A 9,022-nucleotide genomic window follows, 5' to 3' on the forward strand; every position below is an offset into this window, starting at 1 on the left:
ATTACATCGTGCTTTGCACTCAAATGCCTTAATTTCAAATAATGTACTTGGCATATTTTCTTCATATTAAAAACACCAAATAAAATACGTGTACGTGGACACACGGTCAAATCGAACCATAAAGTGTGTTATGCTCCAATTTTAAAATTTCATGATTTTATATAGTACTTAAAACCTTTTCGGGCGTAAAAATTGACACCGGTATTTTTCCAATTAAATACCAAAATTCTATATGTTTGAAATAATAATTCAAATATCACCTCAGTATCCAATTGCATAAATTAGCACTCAATTGCACAAACTAACACTACCACAACGATCATCGCAAAATTCTAACAATTAGCTATCCCAAGTATAATTTTCGGTATTTAATAAATAATTAAATAAATTACATTTTAAATAAATAAATTGCAAAATAATTAAATTAAATCACTAATTAATCTACCTAAGCTAATCTAACCACCTAATTAATCTAACTAATTAACTAAATAACTAATTACACTAACTAAATTAACCCTTAATCCTATCTAGGCTTAAACTAATCCACTAAGTAGCCACTAACCCATCTTTAAGTGTAATTAGCATCCTAAATGGAGATTAGAAGATAAACTCACAAGTTTAGCGAATAAACCAATTCTCGATGGCGGCGGCGCGACGGCGACCACAACTCGAGTCTATGGTTTCTTGGTCCCCAAAGTCCTCGAGCCTATCTTCTTGGACCCATATTACTTTCTTGCAAATAATTTCCCATAAATAACTAATTTTGGATAGCAAAATAGCAATTTTCCTCACCCATCCGAATTTCTTTTCTTTTCCGAATTATCTGAAATTGTTTTTTTCGTAAAAATTCCGAGCTCACCGAAAATTCTTCAAAGGATGAGTCGACGTCCCAAAAATAAATCGTGACACACTAGAACTTTCGATTCCTAAAACCGGGTTCAATTTTGTGGTTAATTTCAATCGGATGCAATTTTAGTATGATCTAATCTACCATGTAGCTTTTAGAAATTTTTAACGCGCTTGACCCGTGGTCGATTATTTTCAATCAACATTATGCATCTTTGACTCATTGGCAACTCATGGTTGTCATAAAAATCTCAATGTCTCATTTATGGGCACATGGTACAAAATCAACAAAAAAATTGATATAGTGCCGTTCGACGTGAATTTTGCAATTAGGTAGAATCACCCGCACTTTAATCACACACCTCTGTCGAATCAACCTATCTCCGGTTTCTAATCGATTTTAACGGTGCCAAATTGACCTTTGTAGATTAGCACGGTTGAGTAGTCGATTTTTGATCGAATTCTCAAGTCGATCGCGTTTATATTCCTTAATGGTTTCACTCAATAGATTAGTTATCTCGTGAGTGGCAAACTCAAAGAAAAAAGGCTATAGATGCGTCGATGAAAAACCCATTTCCTATAATCAGTACAAGGTTGAAAATCATGATGTTACACGTCGCCCAAAAGGGCTTATTTAATCAAAGAAGCAAAGAAGATGGGACTCTTCCATGGAGATATAATCTGAATAGTTGTTGAGAATCCATTCACCAACCTGCTAACTTCAGTAGAACATTCGACAATCTCCTCCACTGTTGAAGGTGTAATAGGGATAATCACCTATTGTCCCAACAACCAGGCATACAGAGAATTCAAAGCCAAATTCATGAAAATGTTACATCACAATTTTCAAGAGAACTTCAGTTTCAAGCCAAATATCGATGTTGTTTGAGCATATGATTGCATCATGACCATCAAAAACACCATAGATGCAGTGCTGAGCTAGATATTGTGCCCAAGTGTTTGCGTAGTGGGATATCGAGCACTTGACTCATGGGTTTGAGTGGGCCAATTCAATTTGAGAAAGGTCAGTTGTTGCATCGACCGAAATTCCCACTTGTAAGTGTCAATGGAAATTGAATATATAGAGCTTAAGCTTTGGTCTCCCAATTTCGTCATCTCAAGGAGCTTTTTAGTGAAACAAAGTTCAAGAAGAAAGCCATACGCAATTGCAGACGTATTGAAGATCCAAGAAGGACAACTCCGAGTGAGAATAAAGACGCGTTTGGTAATGATTCTATTCTTGAAAATAATTTTTAATTATAAATATTTTTTATTCTTCTCGAGAATAATTTCTGAGTAAAAAAAACGAGTTTAGTAATGTACAAAATTTCTATTCCGGGATAGAAATGTGTTTGGTAAAATTCTTTAATTTTTTTCTTTAATTTTTTAATACTTTTATTTTTTTTTTTTTTTTTCTTTTTTCTTTTTCCTTTTCTCTTATTTTTCCTCCTTGGCGGCCAACAAGCTCGCCCGGCCACCGTGACGTTGGACCTCGCCCGAGGTGGCATGAGGTCGACTCGCCCTAGCACAGCAAGGCCGAGCCTCACGTCGACTAGTGAGGCCGAGCCTTGCCCAAATCTGGCAAGGTTGAACTTGCCCAAGCACGGCATTGCTGGGGGTCATGGCTGATGACCGGCCAAAAGGAAGAAGAAGAAAAGGAAAGAGAAGAGAAAAAAAAATAGACTTAATTCTAGAAATTGTTCTTGAGAACAAGAAGCAACTTTTTTCTACTTTTTAATTCTATTCCAAATATATTCTCAATAACCAAAAAAATGGATTTTTGTTTTTAGAAACAAAAAAAATTATCAAACGAATTTTTGTTCCTTTTTTTTTTTTTTTGTTCCCGAGAACAAAAGAACAGAATTTGTTATTCTCGAGAGTGTTACCAAGCAATTAAAAATTGAAATTCCTAGCAAAACTTCTTTTGATAGGTTTGTGAAGGAGGAAGTGGACAGCTCAACAGGGATAATAACGCACATCAGCTTTTGCATAAATGTTTTTGAGAAGGCTGTTTCTGTATTTGCGGATGGTTTGGAGTATGATTTTTACAGTCACCACGGAACATATGAGGATTTGGCTAAAAAAGTTGGCAATAAGGTACAGTACCACTTCATTTCTGTTATTGCATTATAGAATATCGACTATTACTTTGATTCACGAACCATCATAGCCTAAATAGATTGACCCAAGCAACAAGATCATTTCACGCAGATACCAATTATTTGCTCATAAGGTCATATATCACTTTGCATTAATAGACTGTCGAAGTCTCACATCCTGTTACTACTAATGTCCACTTTGACGGTGCAATTTCGGTGTTAATTTCTCAAGTGAATCACTCTGATGTTGTTCCATGGTATGACGTTGGTCGAAGACCTATGACGCTGCAGTCGGTGACGTAACTATTCTGGCCAGTCGCTCAAAAATATTGAGTTCACACAACCGTTTATGGGATCAGGCCTTTCAGTGATAGTCCCAGCAAAACCAGACACGGACAGGGCATTGACCTTTATGGAGCCTTTCACTGCAACAATGTGGGTTGCCTCTGGAGGCCTCCTTATATACTCAACGCTTGTAGTTGGATACTTGGAGCGTCCGATCGATCCGAAATTCGGTGGCCCTTGGACGAATCAGCTCTCGACTGCTCTTTGGTTCACTTTCTCCTCTCTTCTAACATTCCTCTGTTGATTATAGTCCATGCACACTTTTCAGCCCGAAGATTTGACAAAAAACACATGTATTGCTGAGTTTTGCAGAGGAGAAAGTCCATCACAAATTCACACGAATCGTGCTGGTCATTTGGTTCCTTGTAGCATTGATCTTGACACAGAGTTTACACAGCCGGCCTCATCTCGATGCTCACTGTCCGGGAGCTCAGACCAAATGTGACCGCCATGGAAAAGCTGAGAAATTCTAAAGCAAAAGTGGGTTGTGATCCCGATTCATTTGTGACCACATGAATAACACGTTGAAATTCTCGACGGAAGTCATTGTCCCTATAAGGAACACTTCGAGCTATGGAGATGAATTGAGAAGCGGCAACATCTCCGCCCTTTTTCTGGAGTACGCAAATATGAGAGCTTTATTCACTCAGTATTGCGATGGATATTTAACCATTGGTGATGACTACAGATTTGGCGGCTTTGGCTTTATAAGTACGATCCGCTTGTTCTGCGTGAACTTGATTTTTTGGAGTGTCAATGGCATCGTGAGTTTGCGTGTTGCATCGCGTTTGGCTTGGTCAAAACGAAAAAGTAACCTGAGTGCTAAAATACCACAAGTCCCAACGGAGTATGACATGGGGTGTAAATAGATATTTGAATTGAAACACAGTTAGCACTTGAATATTCCTTGTAGGGAACGATTAGATCATTGAGCTTCGAGTTAAGTTCATAGAAAAGACATACAGGTAATCGAAACTCGAGGAGTATTTGTCCACATTACACTTACTAACTCAACTCGTGTAATGGGTATCAAATGAGAGCACCCGGCTTATTCGACCAGCAAACTCAGTCGGGGTTACTATAGCCAAAAAGAGAAGAAAGAAAGGAATCGTACGAACTTTAATTTGCTAATAGTGGCTATGGAAATGCTTTTCCTTGTTACTTATCTCTCCTTCACTGCCCATATGCAGGTTTTCCCGAAAGGCCCTTCACTGGCTGCAAATTTCTTTGAGGCCATTCTGGAGCTTTCGCAGAGCGGTGAGATGAAAAGATTGGAGAAGAAGTGGATCTCTCCCGACTGCACGAGAGGAACATCACTAGTGAGAAACCAAGGTTAGGCCTCGACAGCTTCTGGGCGCTCTACGCATTCACCATCGCCACTTCCACAGGTCGTTTGCTCTTAGCGCGTCTCTGTAAGAGAAGGAACCGTCAGGATCATGAACAAGGAAGCAACGGCGACAACATGAGCGTGACGGAGATGAGTATTTTGTAGGGTAAATCAATGTACAGTGGCATAGTTTCGGGCTCAATGATGAAGGGGGAGCACATTATTCTTGAATCGTGATCAATTCAAAAGCTGAATCTTGTTGTGCGTCTTTAAAGATATAAAGGATTGTAGTCATTTGCCATTATTGCTATGTATGTGTGCTCATTTTTTCGAAACAACAGAATAATGGTTGAGATCTTCGGACAATTCATGGTTTGGAACACTACACGAGTTCGGCTTTCGACTCTGTTCATGCTCTCTCGAAAATTATGATTTGTGTGGGAAATGTAGAATCAATCACAGCAGCTATGGGGACAATCCATGCGTACAAGCATTATTGATCATCGTTTTGAGGCTTAGGATGTTGAAGATAGAATAAATGTCATGTTCAAATTAGGCTTTTGAGGCTTGAGGCTCTTGCATAAACTATTGAGGACAAGCTGAGAAGATTTACACCAGAACATCGACAATAAATTCATAGCATGTAAGCTAATATCTAGTCGACAGAAGGATCTCTTAGTACTTGATGCAAATGGAGTTTTTTTTTTTGGTCAAAATTTAAACTTCATTAAGTGTTGAAATAAGGAAAGCTAGATTCAAAACATGAGAAATCCCACAAAGGTTGGGGGCTCAGATAACTAATTAGGAAGTAGATTTCGCTTTTTGATGACGAACTTTCGCATTAATCCACAACTGGTTGCTCGTGATCACGCACAATAGACTATTGAGACTTCTCTTATTTGGGCCATTATACCATCAGACTCTTCAAACAAGCATCTAAGGGCCCATGGACTTTGAGATGGGTCTGATAAGCACCAAATAACCGATAAGCGATCGGTTGACGTCCACAACTACAGACCACTTACAACCTCCAACAGATCACTTGAAGACTTTCAAGTCTTCTTTCGTTCTTCTCCACGATTAAGTACAGCAAGGATTCTCTTAGGGCAGGGGTTTTGTTTGCAATGTAGAGGAAGCCACAACTGACTTTGCAGAACCCAACAATCAATGTCAGCTTATATGTTTGCTCAAAATTATGACATTCTCCACAATCGAAGCTGTATTTGGTCTACGATTTTGATATACCCCCTTGTTGTAACGAAAAAAAACGGATATTTATTCGCCATGCTGGTCAATTTTAAAATGCTTTAGTAAATGTCAAAAAGGAATTGGTAGAAAAATGACTTGATATTTTATTCTAGATGCGAAATTTATCAACTTTTTACTATAGCATGCAAATTAGCAACTTTTATACGTACAACCGAATTTTATTTGCATAAAACTAACCAATGCTCTGAACTTACTTACTTTTGATGACACCTGAATTTTTGACCGACAAGCCAAACACGCAAAAAAAAAAAAAAATACATACGTATATAAAAAAAAGAATATAACAAATAAATAACAAATAAGAAAAAATGAAGCACCTAGTACAAATTCGGATTAACCGGATCGGTCCAACTCACGATCTCGCAAACATCAGATCCATAAATGCGGCCCACTAGCCCATCACTGGAAATCTTCGTGGACTCTTCAACCAACCCTATCCCAGGAGCCCATCAGAGAAGGCACTCTACCTAGTCTCTCTCTCTCTCTCTCTCTCTCTCTCTCTGTCTCTCTCGCCCGCTCTCCTCGAACAAATTTCTTTCCCTCTCTTCGCGGTGAGATGAACTCACGCACTGAGCTCACATCACAGAGGAGACTCGCACAAGAAAAGGAGGAAAAAAGGCCCATGAAATGTCGAGAAAGACGCATTTCATATCTCTCTCGAGTGTCACGAGAACAAAAGGTAATGGAGTAGCCTTCTGATTCCTTCAGGAGTTCGCGCGACTTCTTTCGATGATCTGGAAAGTCGAATGTGCCGCAATGGCATCTATAAGGGAGTGGAAATTAGTGGAAATGTCCCCTCAAATGCTTTGCTGCTCCGCATGGCTCTCTGGGGGCTTTTGGATTCAACGTGACGGAGGCGTTTCTGATCCTAAAGATAAATCTTACTAGCTTCTGGTTTGCCAAAGTTGTAGAATTTTGCAGCTGTTTGTGCAATGAATGGGTGTACAAAGAAGGGTGCTCGTTATAACATCTCTGGAAAAACATCTGAGGATGGTTAACACAAGTTAAATATAGATGGAGCTGTGAATTGAGGAGCAAGAAATTGCTGGAACAGGACGTGTAATCTGCGAGTGTGGCGGAAACTTGGTGAAGGGATTCTCTGGTAACATCGGAAAAGCTTTGGTGTCGCTAGCTAAAACCTATGCACTTTTAGATGGAGTCAGAAGTGTCAAGAGTGTTATATTAATTGTTTGAAAACTCATTATATTCTATTTCAATGTTGGATTACCCTTCGCCAAGTTCCACCATTCACTAATCCTGATTGAATGTAGGACATTGTTTCGGAGATTCACATGATGGAAATCTTTGGTACGCATTAGCGAGGGATTTTTGCTGAAATGAGTCGCTGCCATGTGTTAACTGCATGTGATGAAATTTGAGTTTACTTGGACCTAATCTTGTTACGATGTGATACCGGTTAGCACTTGATTGAGATTAGAAGTGTGTCATTATGGTGAATGTTTTTGTTCTCCATATTCGAATTTTTGTCTGTCTTTGGTAATCTAGATATGAGCATGACAGGACAACAAATTATTCTATCCAATATTTGGTAACATCATCCAGACTAGACTCAAATATATCCAAATAAAATGCCTGAGAAGAAATCCTGAACAAGGTGGGATAAACCCATATTAGATAATAAAAAATTAAAAATAACTTAACAAATCCTATTATATTCCAACAATAGGGTGATGGAGTGACAAGTCCAAAAATTACTTCATTGGCCATCGCTCAATCATCGTTGCCTCCAATCACTGCCGATTATGATAAGATGACTAAGGGTGAAAGGGAGTTTAAGAATGATTGTCTTTGCTTCCAACCACAGTTAACACAAACATACCAAGTTAATTAAATATATTTCACAATACAAAACATTCAAGATAAAAAGCAGTTACTTGTGTTTACATATCGTAAGTATTTCTAAATGTATATAAACATATTGTATTAACACAAGGAAAATTTAAATTGCTTACCAAATGAATTCAAGCACATTATAAACGGGTAAAAAGGTCAAATCACACATGGCATATTTATAGTAAAAGTACACCTAAGTGTCAAAACTTGACACAATTGGACATTTAAATACTAAAAGTTTAGAAAGTGATACTCAAGTGCCACTTTTTTAAAAAATGGGATACTTGAGTGTTACTTTTAACGAACTCCATCGGAAATCTTACATGGCAATTTTTTTAATTAATTTTGCTTGCCTATGTAACTCACCGGAAAGCTAACTCGACAAAGAAATGTAGAAATGTCATTTTGGCACGGATTTGAATTTTAATATAAAGTAAATTAAATTAAATTAATAATAAGGAGGAAGACAGTTGCAAGCGCCTAAAGGCTATGCCCTCACCATTGCCGCCGCCTCCCCGCCGTCACCGGGAAGAGCTAGCAACCCCGATTGACCAAAGGCAAGGCTCGCGAGCCTTTGCCTAGATCCGGCGAGGGTTGGCGGCCCTCGTCCGGCCGAGCCAAGGGCCGCCACCCTTGCAACCCCGTTGGCCCTACCCGCACCTTGTCACCAAGAAGGGCCTGCAAGGGGGAGGAGGCGACAAAGCCTCAGCTCTCGCCGTTTGCAATCTCTCTCTCTCTCTCTCTCTCTCTCTCTCTCTCTCTCTCTCTCTCTCTCTCTCTCTCTCTCTCTCTCTCTCTCTCTCTCTCTCTGTTATTTGTTATTTTTTAAATAAATTTAGTTTTAAATTCAATTTAATTATATTTTATATTAAGTATTTACCCACGTCGGCAGCAAAATGAAGTCATTTTTCCACTTGTTTAGCACGTCGGAGGTGCAAAACAATGTTGATTTGCACTTGCCTCTCCAAAAAATCGCCACGTAAGCATTTTGGCCGAATTTTCTCACTGTTGGCACTTATTACTTTTCTAACTTTTGGTACTTAAGTATATTTTCATGCCAAGTTTTGGCACTCTAAGTGTCCAGCACTCCATATTTATCATTGGGATAAGTGCACTTAAAGTAATAAAAATTATCATGAAAGTGTAATTGAGTTCTAAAACTTTCAAAAAATGTAATCAAGTCCTAAAATTTGTCATGAGAATGCAATCAATTAGTAAAACTTTCAAAAAAGTGCAATCAAGTCATAAAACTTTAGGTACAATAAAAAAAAAGAGGATTTGA

The sequence above is a fragment of the Eucalyptus grandis genome, chromosome 5 (assembly GCF_016545825.1).
Source record: "Eucalyptus grandis isolate ANBG69807.140 chromosome 5, ASM1654582v1, whole genome shotgun sequence".
NCBI classification, from domain to species: Eukaryota; Viridiplantae; Streptophyta; class Magnoliopsida; order Myrtales; family Myrtaceae; genus Eucalyptus; species Eucalyptus grandis.